At 34.4% G+C, this 22,001-nt stretch overlaps 1 pseudogene; it reads right to left on the bottom strand.

Moving 5' to 3' along the window:
- Positions 1-748: 748 nt before the first annotated feature.
- LOC124355486 lies at positions 749-21,119 on the bottom strand (annotated as a pseudogene).
- Between the last annotated feature and the right edge of the window lie 882 nt (positions 21,120-22,001).

Raw genomic sequence — 22,001 nt, 5'->3', positions numbered from 1 at the left:
AGTTACTGCGATAACACAAACTTACATTGGACATCCGAGAATCACAAAAGATTCCAAGAAAATTAGTTTGGGCGGGAACTACACGGAATAAAATTGTCGGACAGTTCTATAGGATGAAAATTTAAATGTACAATCTTGTCTAGCTCTACTCGAAAGTGTTTAGCCTTACCAAACCTTATTGAAAACGTTTTCGAACAATATGGAGCAATAATACAGTATGGTGTACAAGCAAGTCAATATTTAAATACTGTATTTCCAGGTGGGTTGGAAGAAGAGGGGCAATAGTGTGGCCTGCTCGATCACCTGACTTGTTTCTCTTAATTATTAAAGCCTGGGAATACTTCAAAGATAAAGTTTAGCAAACTAAGCCTACAGATTTGGCGCAACGGAGACGCTTCGAACAAAGCGAGAAGCGCGAAATATTCCTCGTCAATACACCACAAGCACAGTATCCAGATTGTACAAGTGTCCTGTTATGAGACCACCAATGGTGAACATTAATTTAAACCTAGGTCTGCAAATAACACAATACTTTTATTGTATAAAACAGAAAAAAAACTTTTACAACTCGACCTATGCTTATATTTAAGATTTAAGGACTTCTTCTGAGTAACGCGCCCTGATGTGATGAAAACCAGAAATTAGTTTCAAAATGTTGATTTTTAGCATAATTAATATTGATAAACATCAGATATTGATAAACATGAAAGGAGCCGTGGTTTTGTTTATTTTAAAAAGATTACTCGAATAAAAAATCTTATAATAGTTTTATTACGTCAAATAAATAACAATGATAATGAGAATAAATAGACATGGTGGGGTGGCGATGAGATGGCTGTAGGTTAAGCCTTGAGGAAAGCCTCCAGGTCTTTGGCATGGGTGTGCTTGGGGTCGAATTTGGCGACAACCTCAGCCCACTCGGTGGGATATTTCTCCCGCATGGCGACGATGGTCTTCTTGAGGTTGGTGCGCAACTGAGGCGAGCACTTCGCGCAAGAGGTGGCCAGAACTTCGGGTAGGATCTCTGCAACACAACAGACCGTCATCGATAACGTCATCACATATCGCTGGTTCGATTATCTCATAAAATCATGAAAAATAATTTATAAACCAAAGAATATATTTGAACATTTTGCACATAGTATTTTTGATTTCTTCGGCGATTGTTTCACTTGCAGTGTTATCAAATAGTCTATAATTTTATGTGTGTACTTCAGAAGATGATCAGATCAAATCAAATCGTTTAATTACAATTAACAATGTATATTGCATAGCAAACGTTAATTTTCATACCTAATTTGTTTTTTATTCATCCCACATCAAGACCAAATTCAAACTTACACCATTCAAACATTCCACTGTTCTATGGTTTAGGAATGAACAAATCCATAAACTCGGCACGCCTCGAATGTCATGGGATTCTAATTTTTCAAGCTGTGTTTTGTGGTCAACACAGTCAAATGCTTTAGACAAGACAAGGAATACACTTAATGTGTGATTATGACCTTAAATACCCTCTGCATCCATATCGACAAGATTCACTATAGCAATTGACGACTTTGTCTCTCTGAAACAAAATTGGTCGCGTTGGTTGTGCTTGTTAAAAAAATTTAGCATTCTTGACAAAAAGAGTTTTTTTGAATATTGTGCTCAGTACAATATGGTAGATAGTCCACCACCTATTGACTGATATATTAACAATCGAAAATGGATTTTGGAGTAATACGCAGATAACCTTTTAAAAAGTCTCACAAATATACTTAATTAGATTATTAAAGCAATTTTTAATTCATTAGCAAAAAGAGCATTTTCACCGTTGACGAAAAACTCAGTCAAATATGCAAATAGCCTACACTAACAAATTTACAATGTATTCCTATATCTGAGTCCATGTTTATACCATCTTAAATTCCTGGAAAAATAGAAAAATATCATATCATAGTAAATAATCAGTAACTGCATACACATTACAAATTATGTGTTGTATTAGCTATAAATTTCAATTTATAATGTTCAGAATCAGGCGAAAACAATCTACGTAATCGAACATTGTGTAAGGCCATTTAAATCAGTCAATGTTGTCGTGGGCGCCAAAGAAACCACAAGATTAGGCAACGCCACCGATTTACTGAAATTGTCTTCGTTGCGCTTATGGCCTATCAATCTTTGCCTAACAATCACAAAAGTCTAACAGATCATTTGTTGGTATGGCCACAAAAAAGGTACATAATTTACATGAAGCAACGAGTTAGTTTCTTATTGGGCATTTGAAAATGTATCTAGATACAACTCAGGTTCTGATGACGGCGTACTTTGGGTTGATTTACCCCCGGTTTACATACGTAAGTGGTATTGTGGAGTGCCAGTACAAACAACTAGTTGACGAGAGTTATCAAATTGCAGAAGCAAGCAAAATCGAATATTCGCTTATTTGACTTTCAGAGAGTCTTGTAGAGAAACCTTCAAAAAACTTCGCTGTTGACCCAAGTCTCTACATTTTCGAAACAACTCTGTTCTGTATGTCCAAATGTGCCATGACAACTGGCCAAGACATTCGTTCGCATGAGACCAGAGGCAAAGGAAACTACCGAACTGGTAAACACAGAACGGTAGTTTATGAAAATCTGCCCTCACAGGCAAGTGTTCACTTCATCAACAAGCTGCCCAATGGGGTAAAGAATGCCGCAAACACCCAATGCGCTAAGCGCTTTTTAGCGTCACAAACATTTTATAATGTTACTGAGTTTTTGGCACTTAAGTGGGAGATCACCCAATAAGGAGTTTGACTTCCGTGCTGTCGGTAAAAAATTGGCAAATGGCATGTTGAATTATATGTTTGAATGTGATCCTGATGGGGCGAGAATGTACAAACTTTTAGCTCTGAACTCTAATTGATGACATTTGCTATACATGTAGTTGACCTAAATGTTTTTAAAAGATGGATATTCGACTAATTTGTTTCGAAAACCTCTTTGGCCAATGGTGCGTGTAAGCATGTTTTACTAAGAACGTTAAAGAGTTTTAAAACCCAATGCTTCATTAAGATAATGTGAAAATATCCTTAATGTGCGCAGTTTAGCGTTTCCCAACCGCCCAAGGCCTTCTGTGTCACCCGGCGTTAAGTTCGCTCAACATGTCTGGAGAGACGGGCGACCACAGCTGGCGGCTCGCCTTGACTGACTGCACTTATTATGCATAACCAGTCGTGCCAACCTGCCGTCAACTGATATCTTTCGTGCCGTGTTATTCTAATATTAAACTCAGTCTCTTGTTTGTTTATAAAATTTCACGGTTGAAAACACCGGCTGTTGTGCGTGAGCCCCACGCAGAACAAAGAAGACGATTTCAACTGAAGAAGTGGTTCTCAGCAACGAATAGCAAAAAAGCACAAAAATATATTAAAACTCAATTCGGAATGAAATTAAATGAAAATGAAATAACAACTTATATCAGCGTAATGTAAACAAAATATAATTTTTAAATTTCAATTCAGTATTTTAAAGATCGGCGTGTAAAAATTACAAGAAAAAAGAATTATTGTATAGTTTATCAAACACATTTCTGTATTCAAATAAAGTATAGAAAAGTAAAAACAAAGCTTGTATTATTGTGAACCTTTTCTACAAGTCCGCAAATTCAACACAAGACTTGCCCAGCACATAGCAATGAACAACATTAATGAACAAAAACAACCTAAATTGTTAAGTAAACTCATGATATTCTACCTAAAAAATATAAAATTTCAATTGGTGAAGATTAATAAAATATATTATAATTGACTAATTACCAATTCATTGTACCAAATAGATGAATTTTACCAATGGAAAAACAATTTATAAATCTGGTACTTGTATTTTAATTTTAAATCCCAAGTTTATTTATACACTGAATTGTTTTCTAATTTATGTTTTTACGTATAAATTATATGCGGTTAAAATTAAGACTGAATAATCCATTAAAGTAAAACTCGTGAAATTACTTTTGATTAATGCTAATTACTATCTATAAAACGTAATGAGCGTCTTTTAAACTCCAATATGTCCCAAGGGCGATATTGCCTATTTTTTTGTCAAGTTTTCCATTAATGTCCAACGTTTATATGTTTTAGTAATCCTAGTGTATAAATTAGGATTATTCAATCACCATTTAGTCGAACGATTATCGATGTAGTTGTTAGTCAGAAATATGGAAAAAAGTTAAATCATTTAATATTTTCCTTGTCTCAAATGTCTACATATAAACACCTCATATAATTTTGTTTAACAATATTTAATTATAAAGCAAACTGTTTTATATCAATGTTGAACTAATAGTGAACTCATGCGGGATTGGTTCACAATTAATTCTTCAGATGCGTTATATAATAAACTGTCATAATTTACTAATGATTTTAATTTGTCCACGAAACTTGTTTTTGTGTTATCCTAATACAATGTCTAACCGTATTTATCTACTATTATGTAGATTCGCAATGGCCTTACAATAGAATCATAGCATTTTTTCCATGTCGATAGATTTGATGAAACGATACTCTAGTCAGCTCATTTAATAATACAATTAACCGTTTAAATGATAAAAAATGTCGATTGTAAAAATATTTGGATTTTGTATTGTAAAACATTTATATTGTCAAGACATTTGACTTAGCACGTTAGAATTGTGCAGTCATTTGGAAACTTAACACTAGTGATAGTAATTGGTTTGTCAAAACCAGGCTCAAAAAATACGGGAGTAAAAATATTTGGATTTTGTATTGTAAAACATTTATACTGTCAAGACATTTGACTTAGCACGTTAGAAATTGTGCAGTCATTTGGAAACTTAACACTAGTGATAGTAATTGGTTTGTCAAAACCAGGCTGAAAACATGCGGGAGTAAAAAAAAAAAAAAAAAAAAAAAAAACAGTGTACTTTGCAACAATAATATTATAGTGGTGGATTTATACTGTGATTTTGAATCATGTTGATTGTGTTGTTTATTTTGTCTTATAAATGTTTAAGACACACGAAAACCAAAACAGAGTTTATAAAAAAAACTGCATACTTACATTTCAAAACGAAAGGTTTATCTTTTTTTTAATGTTTGACAAATACATTGAAGACGATAATGACATTTTAAATTTTGTTATTAAAAAGCAAATACATTTTCTAAGAGGTCATTATCAAATTCAATACACAATTAACTATGATAAAAGCAAGGAAATTCATATCTAGCATTCGCATTACTAGTTATAAACAGACTGAACATCTTAAACGATACAAGATTGCAATCAGTTTGGAATTACACAAAAAAGGTTTCGGCGATGGTAACAAAAAATTCCACACATCAGATATACTGCAATGACATAGAATCTGAAAATGTTGAGCTGTTATGCTACGTATTTCTGAATGGAGACCTACTGTAAGTGGAAGAGATGCAGTCATTTTGAACAAACACACCGGGCTCCATAAATAACCATAGTGACCATACCTCGAGAATGGATGGTACAAGGAAAAACAAAGTAACGCGAAGATATTATAACGCGGTCCTGACCTCCCAGCCTCTGAAACCACAGGGAGACCTGCCTTAATGGCTCTCTGCTTATTAGAGGCTGGCTAATATGTTTTTAAACATAGATGACTGAGAATGAATACGGCAGCATCATTCTTCAAGAATACCACAAATAAGCGCGAAGTTGATACGAAAATAAAATTGAGTACACTTGTTCTGTAATCTTTTCGCAAACAAACCCTGGAATCGACCACCTAATAACAAGAGTAATTTTCTAAAGGTCACATCATCTTCGGAGTAACTTTAGATTTCGCTTCAACTAACTTGATGTCTATTCGTAGTCCTACATATACTCTTAGAACAGTCAGGAAGTCAAACAAAAGTTTTATTAACTTTATGTGTTATATTATAATTAAAATAAATGTATTTGTGAGACATATTATTCACAAACTCACAACATTTCTTGGTACTTAGTGAACATACAAAATTATCAAGTGAGATGTGAAACTGCGATGTAGTTGTGTAAGGTTTTATAACAATTTGCATTGATTAACAAATTTACCAAATAAAGAGCAATTGTTTTAATTTTGAATTTAATTGCTAGCAGAGATTTTATATTATTTATTACTACGTACATTCATTTTTATTTGGTTTTGTAAATGTAAGTGTGTATTTACAATTTTGTTAAATTAACTCTTAGTGATAACATTTTGTTGGAAGGTTGATTTATTTCATGGTTAACTATTTTAAATATCTACTGTGTTGCTAATTGCATGTATATAATGTGAGTGAGTAAAGAAATGCGCATTAAAGTCAGAGTATATGGCTGAAAGTACATTTTATTTATATGTCCAGAATGTAAAATACTTTTTAACCGGAGGAAGAATATAAACGTAAAAATTTGTAGTAGTAGTTTAATTGATATTGTATGATGTTGGACTCTGCACTGAGTGAACCATACAAATAAAATTATTTTTCCATAGACCATGTATTCTTTCGAAAAATTTTAAAGAACGAAGTAATAAATGATTCAGATGCATTACTGTGTTGTTATTTAATCCGTGTTTAACTTTTGTTACAAGCAAATTTTTCTATTGCATTCAAACTTCGTACTCAATGTAATGAAATCTGATGATGGTCTTTTTTGACAAAGCTGAAACAAATTTACAGAATTTTAGGAACTCCCGAGAGTATTAATTTTAAATTAGAATATTTCAAAATATTTTTCAACTGACATCATAGAGTAAGTTATCATTCTGAACATTTGGCTCAGTTCAGAAAATTTCAATCTATTATTTTTATAGAACAAATAACTCAAACATTGTTTATGGTGTTTAATAGAAAATTGTGGACACAATTGCATAACGACCTAGAGTAAAATATTAAAGTTCTAGGATTTTTAGCAAAGTTTGATTAAATCTTTGGTAAACGTGTTTTTTTCTGCATTTATTGTAATGGTTTACCTTCGTCATCGATGAATTTTCTATTTAATTAAGATTACAAAGATGTGTACTGTTAATATTGATCAAACTGTATGTCCACCAGGTAGGAATATGCCACAAAACGAATCCGCGTAAACTGGCTTCGCTGGAGCTGGATGCCAAATGGCAAATCTACAGCTCATTTCGTCGTCCTAAATGTGTCACTATATCACACGTTAAAACTTCACATGCTTGTATTCCGTTGTCTAAAACTTTACTTATTCCCATTGGGTTACCCATGAGACCAATGTAAAAACGAATGCTAACTCTCATCCAAATTCCAAAATTCAGCATGCACCAACACGTATGTCGCTTATATAGAATTGAAGCTTCATGCTAAATTTCAAGACTATAGGTAAGTTTGATCTTGAGATGTCGTGAAGGCAGATAGATAAACGGATAGGCAGATAGAAAAAAAGTCTTTCCAGCCCTTCGAGTGATAGATTTAGCCAAATTATGTGGTGATTGTAATTTTAAACTCTATGGACAATTGAACGTGTGGGATACTCACTCTTGATGTCCCTTCCCTCAGAAGTGCAGGGCCCCTTGTCAGTGACGCACTTGACGTAGTTTTCGAGCACTCGGGGGTTGGCTAGGATCTTGTCGACTTCCAGTGTATCGAAGCGGCTGTTGTACTGTCCGGTGGTCGCGGCGGAGCTGGTGGCCGCGAGGGCGAGCAGGCCGAGGAGTACCAGAACTGGGGTGGCTGACATGGTGACTGTGGTGGCTGTCCGGTCTGCTGGACCCTATATAGCGCTGGGGACTCGCCTTGGTGCCGATGCCGCCTTGACCCACTGCTGTTGTCCACCAGCTTCCTTGTAGTTGTCGTCTACTGGAAGTTGTATAATTGATTAGGCTGAAGTGTTTATCATATTCCATAAAGATGCTAAGCTATGATAATAGGGTGGCTTTGGACGAGGTTTTTGGGAAGATCCTTATACACTGTAGATCCTTGTACTGCAGGGAAGTTGTGTACTGATTACCTAAATAGTAGATTTTATCATTAAAAATTTTAACTGCCGTTTAAAAAATCTTTACTGTTGTGGCATTAGACTTTATAACATTGTAAATTGCATTTCACACTTTTTATTTTCACACACACACACACACACACACACACACACACACACACACACACACACACACACACACACACACACACAAATTTGAAACTTGCAACAATTGATCTGAAAATCAAATAGGGAATTGCATGAAATTGATTTCTTTTCTACAAACTTAACAAAGAGCACTATTTGAGAATTTTTACTGCATTAAGAACTTAAGGAAATGCATATAAAAATTGCACTCGAAAATTATAGGAAATGTAAGGGTATAAAGGTGGGTATAAAACTACGTTTGTAAATTTTAATTCTACAAATTTAGTTTTGAAATGTTGAATCTCTCTCTCTCTTTCTCTTCTCTTTGACATTTTTCTCTTTATTTTGTATTGCACCAAATAGTGGTCAAATTCATTGTTTTTAGTTTTGATTTTCGATTCCAAAAATAAAGTTACACTATATACTATTTACTGCATAAAAACAGATTTTTTAATATTTTGCAGATTTTGTTTGTTAGCAAAACCATTCAGATTTTGTGAACATTTGGATAAAAATGTATGTGTAGCTAGCTGCAACACAACAAGTAAAACGGCTTAATAATCCTACTTAGTGGAAGCAGGGTCTGACAGAATATACAGAATATTTCTCCCCTGGTCGTTATCTGCGAGCAGAGGTATTCCTCTGTATTCTGCTTTTTGTTGTACTTGAATTAACTCTTCACATTTCAATCAATAAGCCCTATATATTTTGGTAGCACCAAAATGTCACTGACATCGAACCTTTTTTTTGAAGATATTCAAGTGGCTGTCCTATTAAATTGAGTAGATAAGCGTAAGTGGTTGTTCTTCAAACGAACGTGGAGGCAGATTAACTCTGGATTTCATGGCACATGGTGTATTGAATTTGAATTCAATCGGTGATCTCTGTCACTTGTGGGATCCCTCGCATCTACGAGTAATTGTCTCAGAACTGTGTGTTTCCGTTTGTCCGGCGTTTTTTAAGCAGTAATGATTACATTCAGTTACCGGGAAGCTTAATGAGGACTGATTCTGGACGGATCTTATTTATAGTTCTTGTCTGTGGATGTATTCCCAATCTGTAATCTGTATCTGTACTCGATGATACCCAAGTCTGAAACAATATTTTTCCGAAGAGGACTATAGAGCCTCTGGAACTCATCATGTGTACCACTTTCTCAATCTGCTTGCCACATTTACCTTGATGTCTCAGTATTCCTAGATCCAACTGATTCGCTGATGTGCTTTGGGATTCGGTGGTTTATCTTGAAATATTCTAGATCCTTACTGACCAGGTAGAGATCAACATCATTGACATGACGCCGAAGCAGCTTCAGATTGGTCTTGATGTTTTCAATTCTGATGGCAACCCTGGAACGCTGTTCAGTTTGTGGCCTCAGGTTCACAAAACTATCCACTTTCCCATTAGCACTATAGACACCACTAGAGTTTTACCGACTTCTTTCTTATGATTTTATACACATCTAAACCCAACTTGCGCTGTTGCAAGATTATAAAATGTCCATGTTTCTTCAAACAAATTTAGTCAGTTTTTTTCACCAATTTCAGTATGCCAAGGTGAAGAGTTCTTGTAGGGCTAGGGAAGAGGCCAGAAAACAGAACGTCTTCAGTCTTTCACTGAAACTGATACTCAATGGGAATAGCACAGAGCGAGGCCCGTGGGATATATTTATAATGTATCCAATATATATGTCTAAGAGCAGTAAGTACAGTAACTTCTTTGGACGATATGGATTCTATAGAAATCCCGAAAATTAATACGATTAATCAAGTACCTGAGGAGAGGGCATATTATAGTAATTGTAAAGATAAAACTTTAGAAACCAACACTAGAATGTCTCTAGAATCTCAATACTAATCTATTGTCATCATAGTAAATAATTTCAGTTTTCCAGCCCCAGTAACTATATTGCTTTTAGGATAGTATAGTTTACGTTAATTCATAAAGATATTATTTGATTAAACTACGCACTAATAATAAAAATTTAAAATTCTTTGTTTAAAGGTTATTTTTGACGATGGAAGGATTGTGAAGGAAACAGGATTTTTCCGGACATTTGCCATCGTTCAGTGAAACAAGAAAACAGTAACACAGTCGTAGGTGGTCAGTAGACGAGTGAAGACGCATTGTGACCTGTATTCCGTAGTTTAGTTTTAATGATTAGTGTTTTGTATAGTTTTGTATTAAGTGCATGTCTTTAGTGTTAGTGAAGTTGACAACAACATGTAGGTTGTGATTCCTGACTTAGGCGTGCCACAACGCTTTAGTAAGATTTGTTTATTTTAACTTAGTTTGTAATTATGTATTAGGTTAGTTCTTTACCTGAAGAAGAGATCAGATTTCAGATCTCGAAACGTAGTGTTACTGTTTTCTTGTTTCACTGAACGATGGCAAATGTCCGGAAAAATCCTGTTTCCTTCAAAATTTAAAATGTTAGAAAAAGACTCACTAGTAGTATGTTGTTTGTTTTAAAAACTGCGAGCAAGCACCTACAATAATATTTGCAATGTAAAATAATTAGTTTTCAAAATATTTACATGGCGTTTGGAGATTTCTGCGCCAACATTCGAGCCAGTTTCGCAGGGTACTGGAACTCGAGGAGTTCCTTGCACCGCTCGAACACCTTTCGCAGAGTGACATCACACTTGGAACACTTGGAGATCATCAACTCTGGAAGCAGATCTGCGGAAAAACAGAATTCACATATATCACTTTTAAATATCACAATGGTTAATGCGATATTGAATCTTTGAATGCATGAATTAAATTGGTGTATGAACATACTGTAGTTATTTAAATGCAAAACCACAGTACTTTCGATTGCTTTAACAATGAAGGATTTCTGTATGCAGCTAAGGCCATGAGGAATAACATTTTTTTAATTTGGTGGGAATTTATTTCTTATAATTAATTATAGTGAAGCCCTTCTTTAACTTTTAATTTGCGTTAATCAAAAAATAATCCATAAAAATCCCTTACATATACTCTGAAATGAAAAATAAATTATAATAATTAAGTAAAAAAATGAAGCAAATAAAAATATCCTGTTTTTTTACATTCAATTCAAAGTATGTAATATATAAATGTACAATTTTGTTCAAATTTAATCACTTAATACTGAAATTAATAATTCAAAAATTCACAAAAAGTTTTTACAGTAGTATTTAGCAATACAAAACAATGTAGGACTACAACATTTTTATACCGATAGTTTTACAGTTTTTAGTAATTATCCTAAAAATCTCTTGATTATGGATCCATAAAAAATTAAAATGTCCATAATTAATGTTCCCGTTGGGTTTTTAGACTAAATGGACGAGGGAATTATATAACAAAGCGTGTATATCTAGATTCTTTTTTCTTTATTCTTACTTTGTGAGAAGGCTCACAGAGTTTAACACTAAGAAATATTAAACTCTTTTCTTGACAGTATATAGTGAGTGTGTGTCAATACCAAAAATAGTAACCATCAGAATGATTGATCAAAATTTATAGATGATAAGTAAGGAGTTAAAGACGAATGTATTAAGGTATAATGGTATACTTAATATAATTTATTACTCGTTTCTACTAGGAATTGAATATAAAGATATATAAAATTTAAAAAAATCTCGTATTATAACCATACGTATTGAATTTTATTGAATTCTTTCGAAAAAAATGCAGAAAGTTGGATTTGTTGGTGAGAGTCATTCTCAAGGGAATCAATCTTTAATTGATGTTAAATTCATTTTTTTAAATAGATTATCAGAGAGTAAACTTTGAATGAATATTCGAATATAAATATTGAAGAAGTAAGAAATTATAATATTTACATTTTGCATTTTTCAAGCTATTGTTCGAGTATGAAATAAGATAATTTCGTGAACGATATAAAAAGTGTCAGCATAATTCCTTTTTGGTCTTTAATAAATGTATTTTACTGAATGTAAATGTTACACTGTATTCATTTTGAACAACTTAAAAAAACGATTTTAACTTTTAGTATAAAAATTATTTGCCAATTGTATTCAATCTTAGCCCTCTGCACTAAAGAAAGTGGAAGTAAAAGTGGCGAGTATAGTTATTTAATGTGGTTTATAATTTAATAAATTTTATTTTATTTATTGCGAATAGCTTTGAAACTATAAATCAAGTCATCCATCTAGTAACTTAACCAGAAAAAAGTAAATAATTTGTAGTTTCAATTTTAATAACTAACTAGACTTTCAATGTATAATAGAAATATTCAGTTTTATACAATAATTAAGAAAAACAATCTGCAATTAACTATGAAACAAATTTACATATACAGTATTTATGGTCAATACTTAACCTACTTGAACATTCATGTTAGGTAAACGTATCAAAAGTAAGAAAAATAGAAAAATCAATGTGGTAAGAAACACAAGCAATTTCGATATGGAAAAATATATCAAAGCTAGTCGTTATTAGTTATTCCGACCCCACAGAAAAAAATCTCTCCATCTTTAAATTTTAATTTACAACTTATTAACTTTACGACCACGATTTTACTACAACTCATAATGTAAATTTTGTAAGTTTGATAGTCATCATAACCACCGTTATCTAAAAATTAAATTAATTTAGTTACTTGTTATGAAAGTATGCCAATTCAATAATATTACGAATTATAGAGACTGTAATTTGTTCGATAATTTATATAATAATATGTTAGTTTTTGTGTTATTTATTGGGAATAGCTTTGAAATCATAAATCAATTTTAATAACTAACTACAGATATTTAAGGTCAATACTTAACATACATGAAAAGTTATGTTAGGTAATGGAAAAAATATGCAAAACATAGTCGTTGTTAGTTATTGTGAATAAATAAATCTCTCATCTTGAAATGATAATGTACAACATAACTTTTTAATTTGGCGTCCACGATTTTACTACAACCTCATAATGAAGATTTTATAAGTTTAATAATAGTCATCATCACCACCGTTACCTAATATCAATTTAATTAAGTTGCGATAAGAAAGAATGCCAATTCAATAATATTACGAATTATTGAGACTGTAATTTGTACGAGAATTTATAATACAATGTTAGATTTTGTGTTTACTGTGATTTATTTAATATCAGTGTTTTACTGTTTCGCCCTTGCACGATTACGGAAGGACAAACAACTCGCAGAAACAAGAAGACAATACTCTTCCCTGTGAATTACGTTTGTAATCATGTCTGAGTCTGAGGTATCAAGTATTCACCAGCGGGACTCGGCTCAGGTCCGCCTTCCCTTCCTTCCCTTTCATTTTCCGCGATGAGTAGCAATCTCGCCGGTAATCATCCCTGGTTCAACCTCACCCCGCATCTCAGCCCTTCACAAGTATTCTTCAGATAAACAGCTAAGTAACAGCTATTGTTCCTCACTAGTATATTGTGTACTACATCGATAGTTGCTCGAAATAATATTATACATATACTAATTTTAAAATTATTTATAACATAAACACAAGTATTAGCGAGGGTTTTTAATTTTAATTGAAAAATTTAGTTTACAGTGGTATTTTGAACTAACAACACAGCGATCCTTACTTGACGTCGTTCATGTGCAGATAGCACACTTAGGACACCCGCTATTGCTGCTCTATACAGTTGGATTACATGGCTGGCATTATATCAACGTTACACCATCCGTGCAGTGCCCGCGTTTCGTCCGGTATTGCAGCTATAGCAGAACGGGCAGTGCCCGTGTTTCGTCCGCTAGTGGAGCTATAAAAGAACGGGCAGTGCCCGTGTTTCGTCCGCTAGTGGAGCTATAGCAGAACGGGCAGTGCCCGTGTTTCGTCCGCTATTGCAGCTATAGCAGAACGGGCAGTGCCCGTGTTTCGTCCACTAGTGGAGCTATAGCAGAACGGGCAGAACCCGTGTTTCGTCCGCTAGTGGAGCTATAAAAGAACGGGTAGTGCCCGTGTTTCATCCGCTAGTGGAGCTATAAAAGAACGGGTAGTAATAATAATAATAATTCTTTATTGCAGTAAAACAATTAACAAAATTGCATTGCAAGCGTCGATTCAACATTTTGATTTAAAAATCTATAAACTAAAACCTATCTTATCATAGGCACAGTTAATTCCACATACTCATGTGTGAACCTAACAAAATATTGTATTTTGCATGTTTTGGATATCAGAAAAGGATAAATAGAATAATAATAATAAAATATTAATTTTCATCCCAGCGGCCCATCGTAAACTCATCAACGGAGTAAAATGCCTTTGACAACAAAAAGTGTCTTAATCGAGATTTGAATTGTTTGGGTTCATTAATTCGTTTGAGATCTCCAGGGAGCTTATTGATTAACTTGACACCCATTTGAGATGGCAAGTGTTCGAACATAGCCGTTCTATGCTGTTCTGTCCTGAAATTGTTCCTGCCTCTGGTCTCGTACTGATGGACGTCCCTGCCCTGAACCAGTTCATATTTGAATCGGCAGTACAGGGTAACGTCGAGAATATAGAGCCTGGGTAAGGTTAGAAATCCAAGCTCCCTGGAGGCAATTTTACACGACTCTCTGGGTTTTAATTTCAAAATTATTCGAACAGCTTTCTTTTGTGTTCTAAATACCGTGTAAAATTTGTATTTCTAACAGCTGCCCCATAGTCTCAAACCGTAGGTCAAATGTGGATGTACTATTCCAAAGTAGGCAGTTTTTCAGTACATCAAACGAGCAGAATTTTGCTACATTGCGTAAGACATAAGTGCTTGAGGCAACCTTTGAGCAAACTCTGTCAATGTGATCGCTCCAGGTCAGTCCCCTGTCCAGGTACATCCCCAGAAACTTGGTGGATTCGGCTTCATCTAAGATAGCTTCATCCGCCATCAACAATTGGTCTGTGACGGAGACAAAATAGTGCCCGTGTTTCGTCCGCTAGTGGAGCTATAACAGAACGGGCAGTGCCCGTGTTTCGTCCGCTAGTGGAGCTATAGCAGAACGGGCAGTGCCCGTGTTTCGTCCGCTAGTGGAGCTATAACAGAACGGGCAGTAGCCCGTGTTTCGTCCGCTAGTGGAGCTATAACAGAACGGGCAGTGCCCGTGTTTCGTCCGCTAGTGGAGCTATAGCAGAACGGGCAGTGCCCGTGTTTCGTCCGCTAGTGGAGCTATAAAAGAACGGGCAGTGCCCGTGTTTCGTCCGCTATTGCAGCTTTAGCAGAACGGGCAGTGCCCGTGTTTCGTCCACTAGTGGAGCTATAGCAGAACGGGCAGTGCCCGTGTTTCGTCCGCTAGTGGAGCTATAGCAGAACGGGCAGAACCCGTGTTTCGTCCGCTAGTGGAGCTATAGCAGAACGGGCAGAACCCGTGTTTCGTCCGCTAGTGGAGCTATAAAAGATCGGGCAGTGCCGGTGTTTCGTCCGCTATTGCAGCTATAGCAGAACGGGCAGTGCCCGTGTTTCGTCCACTAGTGGAGCTATAGCAGAACGGGCAGTGCCCGTGTTTCGTCCGCTAGTGGAGCTATAGCAGAACGGGCAGAACCCGTGTTTCGTCCGGAAAGTTTTAATATTATATTTTTTGTTGGAAATTAAATATAATTATAGTAGCATACTTTACAGTATTGTGTTGTTCTAGTACAGACAAGTCAAAAGTGACTTTGAAATGAACACTAGTTCAGTGTAATAAGATAATTTGTTTAATATATAAATATATTTATATTAGTGCAAATGTCTGGATAGGTGCGATAGGCTTTTTTTCTTTTAATACTATTTTCTTTGCTTGATGTACACGGGTAGTTTATGGTATGCTCATGCAATGAAAGTATAAATATTAAAAATTTAGTAGGTATGAGCACATTAAAGTTAGGTAATTGGATAAAACAAATTAAAATCTGAATAACCTTAATACAAATAAATAAACAAATAAGTAAATATAAACCTATGGAGCTTTAAAACGGATGTTAAATTTGCAGTGGCAATTTTGATTAATTTCCTCTATTTAATATTGAATGTTTTCAAAAATTGGGTTTGTCTTGCTTTTCAGATTTATATTTAGAATATTTTGAAGATCTTTATTATAATTTATATAGATATGCACTTCTTCTTTTGTGTTTAATTTTTATCCTTTAACTTCAGTATCTAAAATTTCTATGTCATTTTCAGTATTTTTTGTAACTATCAGCGGAATTAGATTTTATTGTAAACATGTTATTTATTTTTAAAGTGTGCTTGTATATGTTCTTTAAACGTTATACTAAGGGTTCTGCCGGTTTGTCCTATATGATAGCCGCCATAGTTATTGCAATTTTGTATACTCCAGTGTGTGTAAATAAAATGCTAAATACTTTTAGTTTCCTACATTTGACATTTATAACTTATGTAATTTACATTTTTTATATCTCTTGAGGAATAACCATACCTTGAATTTTAAGCATCGGAGAGAGACGCCGTTAAATGTTTTAGAATTGCGAAATAATATCCAATCACTATTTTCCTTGTAAGTTTTCCGGCATCCCATAAGCTTTCCTGATGGCAACCGCACAGTTTTGAGAAGTATGTAATAGCGTATAAACTGTACGAGGAAACACGTATCTATTGTAATTTCAGACTGATTCAAACCAAGCCTGGCGTGTATACGGGCTTACATTAGTTTATGTATTAGTTTAATTGTTTATACATTTCAAAGTGGTGGGTTTTTGTAACATTATGTTTTGGATATCCAAAAAATGTCGTATTTTAGAAATCTTAAGGCTATTAAAAAAAATTCGGTTCTAATTTTTGATATTTTGGAGTAATTTGGTTGGCTTACATGAGGGTGGTTAAATTTTGATCTGGTTTGAACAGTGTTTGGTTAGGCCTGATTAAAGATTTTTACACGGGTAATGGAAGGAGAAGAGAGGAACAGAGTTTAAGCAACTTGTTAGGGTTGAATCTGTGATATGTTGCAAAGATGGCGTAGTAGTGAAACCCGGGCCATTAATATTTACATGCAAATTACGATATTTTGAGACATCTGACCTACTCTGAAGATGATAAAGAAGCCACCACGGAATTATGAGTAGTCGAGATGGATCACCGAGTAATGTTGTCTGGGACACTGACCACTTGGCCGTGACGACTGTCGCCAGGGAGCTACTGGCTGTCCTTACTCACTCTGGTCTTGGCAACTCTGTAGGTCAAACTACTCTGTGATTTATCTGTGCACCCTGAACACGGCTTTAATTTCTTCCGATAATTACACACTTTGCAGTGTTTGCAGTATACAATTTTTGATCACTTCGAACAACGGTAAGAGTTTTATGTAAAACTAGCTGTATTCCGCGGCTTCGCACGCTTTTTGTAAGCTTTGGTGGTTAGTTTCATCAATGGGCATAGCATATAAACCTTCTACGTGGCAAAATGCATATGCATACAAATTTTCATAAAGATCGGTCAAATAGTTTCTGAGTCAATAAAGGACATACAGACAAATATTCATGTATATATTTTTTTATTTTTGTTGTTATATTTACGATTGTCACAAAACTTGTTAAACGGGCTCATACAAAAAATAATAATATTTAGAAAAAATATTTTGAAATTAATTTTAATATTTTTAAATTGGCGGCCCTTTAATTTTTTTTTATAAAATATCTAATAAACCACTGTTTTTAACAAAATTTTACAAGATACAAACATATTTTAAAATAACTTTTCTTTTTTAAAAGATACGTTATATGTAGAAATATGTTTAGAAATAAAAAAATTATGGAACGTTTCGTATTATTCATGCGAACTAAATCGTTCATAATTTGAGAGTATTTAAACAGATGCTATGTAAATAACTTATTACTGTAAGTAAAAGGCAATACTGAAACTGACTAACCTGTGTGTGACTAATATTATATAGATTACTATTATATTATATAGATTATAACATTAATATATAGATTACTTGCATAATGCTGGATTGTATTTTAGGTATGAAGTCTTTTGCAAATAAAAAAACCCTACCGATTGCAAACTGATCTTAAAAACGTGTTAATTTGGTTATGTTGACATGTATTAGATGTTTAAGGATCAATAGTCATGTTCAGTGTTGCATTTTAATTACAGTAATCTGATTTACATAGCATCTGTTCAATATACTGTCAAATTATGACCCATTTCGTTCTGATGAATAATACAAAACCTTCCGTAAAAGTGTTATTTCTTAACAGATTTTTACAAATAACATATATTTGGAAAGGAAAAGTTATTTAAAAATCTTCTTGTTCCTTGTAAAATTTTAATCGAAACGGTGGTTTATTAGATATTAAAAAAGAAATAATTAAAGGACCACCATTTTTGTTAAAAATATTTTAAAATTAGTTTTAATCTTGTTAGATTAAAATTAATTTTAAAATATTTTTCTGATATAATTATTTTTTACATGAGCCCGTTTAACAAGTTTTGTAACAATCGTAATGATAAAAAACTCATTATTTTAATAAAAAAAAAAAAAAAAACTAAATGGCTTATACCTGCTAAACGAAGTGGAAATTGTATAAACATTTATTCTTCAATTTTAGCTTAGAATCACACATAGAATCTGAAAATGCATTATCAGCCCAATCTTTTTGTACACCCTGTATAAGATACTCGTAACCATGAAGTAGGTATTTGACTGATTGTATTGACTACTTAACAATAATAGCGACGTCCAGTTATAAGGCCGAGTCCGCCAAGGTTCTTATGTCAACGCACAACCAGACATATCGAGTCCATTATGTCTGGAGAGCGGCTCCTGGGCGTCTAGATAGCATAACACTTACCACCTTAGTGTTTGATTTTACCACTGGATTATAGGAATAGGTGCTATGAGGCATAAGATATGTATCTGGATCATGGTTTGTATTGCATCTGGATAGGGGACTTTTATGTAGGCAATGAGGCCATACGTGCCTGGAATAATATGTGTTTGTGGGGTGTATGAAACAAAAGGATACACATGCGTACGGATTTGAAATATATGTGATGGGCTCATCTGTGATTGGTGGTCGGAGGGGGAGGAGGATGGTTACATTCGGTCAGTTATCGATCAATTATAAAACTGCTATCCTCTCTTATGTAGGTACCAGAAAATCAGAAATATTTCTAATTGACTTACTGTGACGAAGGATGTGGATATATATATATATATATATATATATATATATATATATATATATATCCACGTATGTTAAAAATAATAACAATAATTTTCTTAAATATTAAAAAATTTCTGGAACAAATTAAATAAAAATGTAAGAAAATTTGTGCATATAAAAATTATTTCTACAATATTTGGAGTATTTTTGCATTATTGGGACCTAAAAATAAAATTTGTTTACTTTTAAAAATACAAAAGAAGTTTTTCGATTTAGGAAAATTTTCATAAATTTTTTCTGATTAATACTTTTGCCAACTCAATAGGTATTCTTAAAAGAAAGTAACTAATAAATCTCTCCAATTATATGAGGCTACTTTCCAAATTTTACGTTTATATATTTTACGAGTTATAAGGGCTCAATACCCTGCACTATAAGTTTGTCTTTGAATAAGAATTGCAAGAGCATTCAGCTTCACATTAAAATAAATTATTCGTGTCATTTAATACATTATAAAGTGATAGATGTAGAATAAAAATTGATTTGGCTATGTGGTACGACCAGTAAATGACATACATTACCTCTAACTAAAGCAGGAGATAATTTTGAGGTCATGAGGGCAAAGGGTCGTTCATAATATCTGGGTCATCTACCGATATGTATTGGGAGCAAACACATTTATCTGAGATGACAGGTTGATCTGTTTTTAGTTCACGTTTAAAATTTTTAGTTCTGTAGATTACAGGCAAGAATTGTCTAGACGGTTTGGTTAGTCAATTATCGAAAGTTGTTGTATTTATTCATGCAGATGAGCAATTGACACAGACTAACTACTTTCCATTTAACATTTGGAACCGTTTTAAATTTTGAGAATGTACGATTTTAGCTGTTAGGTTTAGAAAGGTAGATTTAAATTTGATTTGGTAAAAAAGGAACAAATTTTGAGCAAAAAGGAAAAGAAATAAATTTAATACTTATACACTTGAATAAACAAAATGTTCCTTTAAAATGTCTCAAAATAGTGTGAAAATGTGATCTTCTACTGGTGTGAAATTCGTGAAATAGTACGGAATGATATACCAGTTTGCAAAATTCTTTTACAAAACTTTTTTTTTAAAACCTTTTTACAAAATTGTTTACAAAATTTATTGTAAGATGTACAAATTATGAGGTACCTTCTTGACATTGAATTTTAATTTTACGTGTACTTTAAGTAATTCCACTTTGTCTCAGCTTTAGGTTAATATTTATAAATGTATCTTAGCAAAACACAAATTTTTGAATAGGATGGCTCAACGGTTCTTATTTAGGTAGAAAACCACAGAAGGGTTCTTACTTTTGATATCTCTGGCCTGTGGCGGACAGGGTCCATCTCCAGCAAAGCACTCGACATATTTCTGCATGAGCCGGCGGTTGTTGAGCAGAGCGTTAGCCGTGACATTCAGATACTTGACGAAGTACGCGTGCGTGAGTGTGAGTACGCAGAACAGCACGCAGCACGTCTCACATCCCGCACGTCCCAGCCGGAGTCGCATCTCTCTCACACACTGACACTGACACTGACACTAACACTGACCTCGACCTCACACTTGCTCTATATGCCGCTAACCACCGGAGTCCCCTCTACACTCACCCCACAACTACCAAACACCGCGGCGGGATACGCCTTATCTAATGTGTGTAATTACGCGGGGTCGTCGCCCGCTCACGTTTAGCGCTGCGTGAGTCTTGGACAACTGTACAGGTGTTTTTCCGCTATATCTGTAAAAGTGTGCAAGGCACGGTCGGGGTTCCTTCCTATCACATGCAACTGGGACGGGGATCGATTAAACCACAGGGGACTCGATATCGACGATTACTCCGGTATGTGGTAATCGGTCCACTCGGCACAATAACACGATCACGGAAATCTGAACAGTATCCAAAAACTGATGCTCTGAAAATCCGAGAGTCGAAAGTCCTCCGGCGAAGTCGCTGCGCGGAGGACGAAGGCTCTACTGCGGCACGTTCCTGCAAGAACCTTCGCATTACTGGTGAATTCCACGCGGTGCAAAGATTGGCCACGTTTTCCTCGCCTTAATCAAGCGGCGCGCGTAGTAGCGGCCTTGCCGCGACATCATTATGTCCATTATCAGGGATCCATTGTTGCGGCAAAACGTGCATGTGTGAAGTGTTACTAGGACTACGGTAGACCTTGCAGGTGCGAGCGTCCACCAGGAGTCATTCAGGAGTGAGCTGATGAGTGTGTCAGATACACACGCAGGTGTTGGGTTCAGGTGCCATTGTTGTAAGCAGACACCGGCATGATATTTAATTAATAGCTATGAGATAGTTTTGTGGGCGAGAAACTGAGCATACTGACTGTATAAAGTACGTGAATAAGATACGATTTATATGTTTTCGGTATCCTAACAAAATTTAGGGAGCATAATTATTACACAGGCCAACGAAAAATTTTTTTTTGTGAAAACTTTTTTTTAGTTTAATAGCTGATTTTTATAGATTTTTATGTGCTGAATCCAAATCTGGCCTTAGTTTTTTTTTATATCACCCATAGTTTTTCTGCAATTTGGGTTTTTATGTAGTATACATTTTATGTAGTTTCTTATGTAGTATAAATACGGTATATGGTGAAATTAATGAAAACACTATGTTACATCATAATTATGAATATATTAATACAATAGGTTACTTGAAAGAGTTATACATGTGGTATAATACAGGTTCCATTAGTCATCTGGGATTGATTTGTATTTTCTTTCCCTCTTTTCTTTGAAACTTCTTGTGTAGCTTTTTCTAACGATGAGTCGCCTGCTGAACTTCTCTGTGAAGTGACCAACAGTAGTCCCCCATCATGTTAGTTGTTCCAGCGGCCCTGAT

Source organism: Homalodisca vitripennis, chromosome 2 (assembly GCF_021130785.1).
Source record: "Homalodisca vitripennis isolate AUS2020 chromosome 2, UT_GWSS_2.1, whole genome shotgun sequence".
Lineage (NCBI taxonomy): Eukaryota > Metazoa > Arthropoda > Insecta > Hemiptera > Cicadellidae > Homalodisca > Homalodisca vitripennis.
The sequence above is the reverse complement of the archived record's forward strand: the minus strand, read 5'-3'. Positions and strand labels throughout refer to the sequence as shown.